Source organism: Nicotiana sylvestris, chromosome 5 (assembly GCF_000393655.2).
Source record: "Nicotiana sylvestris chromosome 5, ASM39365v2, whole genome shotgun sequence".
Classification (NCBI taxonomy): Eukaryota; Viridiplantae; Streptophyta; class Magnoliopsida; order Solanales; family Solanaceae; genus Nicotiana; species Nicotiana sylvestris.
Genome location: NC_091061.1, coordinates 131,546,365 through 131,549,656, shown reverse-complemented (window position 1 = coordinate 131,549,656; position 3,292 = coordinate 131,546,365).

Sequence of the window (3,292 nt, the reverse complement as noted above, 5' to 3'; positions counted from 1 at the left end):
CCTGAGGAGTATTACATTGATGAAGGTGTTGAAAATATTTCGGAGTTTATTGACAATGGGCAATAGAACGTCAAATTGCTGTCACTATACGTCACGACCCGGAATTCCCACCTTTTGGATCGTGATGGCGCCTAACATTTCATTCGCTAGGCAAGTCAACGTTGAGTAAATTATAAGCTATTTCAACAATTTTAGAAATTTAAAACTTATTTAAACTGAAACGAAACTAGAATGAAGTATGAAGTGACATAATACCCAAAATATCTTAAGTACAAATCTCGGACCTGGAGTCACAAGTACATGAGCTTTTAGAGGTTCTACAAATAGAGTCTGAAATAAGTATATTTGTCTTGAATGAAATGAACAGTAAATATGGAAAGAGGAAGGGGACTTCAAGGTCGACGGACACCAGCAGATCTACCTTGAGTCTCCAAATAAACTAATCCGAGCTGATGCGCCTCATGGACAGCTGGGACCAGTACCAAAATCTGCACAAGAAATGCAGAGTGTAGTATGAGTAGAAGCGACCCAATGTACTCTGTAAGTGTCGAGTCTAACCTCGACAAGGTAGTGACGAGGCTATGACAGGACATCCACGTATTTAAACTTGAACAAACGAGAATATATATGCAACACAACAACAAATAAAGGTTAAACACGTACTAGTGGGAGGGGACATGCGAAAAGGAGTATAAGATACGGTAACTACAACTAGAAATGACAATATGAAACAATCCATAAGCCTTCAACCAATGAAAATAGATAAATATAATGAGTATAGACTGCACGACATCATCCTTCGTACTTTTACCCTCAACCTCACAATAAAACAACAATAATAACACGGCGTCACCCTTTGTGCTTTTACTCTCAATCTCTTCATGAAACGATAAATGCGGCACGACATCACCCTTCGTGCTCTAACTCTCTTCATTACTATGTATTAATTAATGAATGGAACAATAATCAACACGACATCACCCTTCATGCTTTAACATTCTTCCTTACCATGTAGCAATGTATATATAACATTTGGGAGATAAAACAAGCAAGAATAAACCTTACATCAACAACGGTTCCACAATACCGAACCTCAACTTTCAAAATACTCATTTATCACCAATAGTTCATAAATGCGGAAAGAACGATCAATTAAGTAATAAACTAGTCTAAGCATAGATATCATAATCAAAGAAGGAAATAAATTACAAGAAACAAGTCCAACCCGCATGTTTTAACCCAATAACAACGCTGAAGTACTCGTCACCTCACGTATACATTGTACTTAACATTTAAACATATATAAAATAGGCAAACAAGTCCTAATCCCTCAATTCAAGGTTAACCATGACACTTATCTCGCTTCAACAATCGACTCAAAGCTCAACCATGGCTTGCCTTTCCAACAAGCCTCCGATCAACCAAATCTAGTAAATTATTAACCAAACGATTCAAAATAAGCCTTAGGAAATACCCATGAAAGAAAGAGGTTCAATTTAGGTCATTATTGAAAAAGTCAACAAAATTCAATTCCAGGACTCGCTTGGTCCAAACTTGAAATTCGGACCAAAACCAGATTACCCATTTACCCGTAAGCCCAGTTATGTAATTTATTTCGAAATCCAATTTCAATTTGAGGTCTAAATTTTAATTTTACAAAAATCCCTAATTCTATCCAAATCCCCAATTTCTACCATGAAAATCCTAGATTTTAGGTTGAAATCTTATGAAATGTAATGAAGAAAGTAGGTTAGAATCACTTACTAATGAATTGGGGAAGAAGAGCTCTCTGAAAAAATGCCTCTAAGGTTTTTAGGGTTTAAAATTTGAAAGAATGAGAAAAATCCCGTCTAGCTCAACTTTTGACCAGGCGCAGATGTTGCAATTGCAAACCTCGCAAATGCGAAAAAGCCTCCTCAATGTGAAGCCTTCACACCTCTGCTATCATCCCATTTGCGATGATTTGTTCGCAAATGCGAACTATGGTCCTCCGCAAATGTTTATCACAAAAGCGATCTTAACTGACTCACCCCTCTTCGCAAATGCGAAGATTTTCTTCGCAATTGCGACCAAAACATAAAATTTGATTCTTCACAATTGCGAACACTGGCCTCACAATTGCGAGGTCAGAGACCTGCACCAGAACTGATTTTTCACCAGCTATATTCTAAGTTCAAATTTACTCTGTAGCCTATCCGAAACTCACCCGAGCCCTCGGTGCTCTAAACCAAACATGCACACCAGTACAAAAACTTCATACAAACTCGCTCGCGCGATCAAAACACTCAAATAACACTTAGAACTACGAATCGAACACCAAATCAATGAAACTTAAGAATTTCTATTTTAACAACCAGGCGTCCGAATCATGTCAAACCAACTCCGTTTTGCACCAAACTTCATAGACAAGTCATAAATATAGAATGAACCTATTCCAAGCTCCGGAATCAAAATCTAGATCCGGTTGCAATAAAGTCAAACTTTAATCAAATCTTTAAATTCTTTAAACCTTTAAACTTAAAATTTTCGACAAAATGCGATAACTCGAGTTAGGGACCTCCAAATTCGATACAGGCCTACTGGGACCGTCAAAATACGAATTCCGATCTGTTTGCGTAAAACATTGACCGAAGTCAACTCAAATGGACTTTTAAGGCTGGAATTCACATTTTAATCAATTTTTCACATAAAAGCCTTCCAGAAAAGACACGTACCACACACGCAAATCGAGAAAGGCAAAAAGAAGATATTTGAGATTTTGAAATACAGAATTAAATTTCAAAACTCTAGATGACCTATCGAGTCATCACAGTCATAATTTTGACCATAGGAATACATGGAGTTTATTATTCATGAAATGCCTCTTTCTATACGTGAAAATGAATTAGATAGGCCTTGGTGGCTGTTGCAAAAGAAATGAACAAGGTATCGAGGTATATCCAGAGGAGTATTCAGGATTTTAAGAGCAAGGGTGTACTATTATCTTTAGATAAATATATGATTTTACAATGTAAATTTTTTTACGATGACCCAAGTTGACGAGCAAACTCTAGTTAATATTATTAGCATTATTAATGTACTCGACGAGTTTTCATACTTTGAAAATTATCAACAAAAAGAATCATTATCTACAGTTTTAAATATCTTACGTTATATGTAGCAAGCTAACAATTATTAAAAGATTCTTCATCCATCCTATTACCTAGATCTTTTTATGTAGTTCTATTTCCCTATAGATACATGATTTGCATTATTAGTTTTTGATTATAGTAGGAATTTAAGATTATTTGAT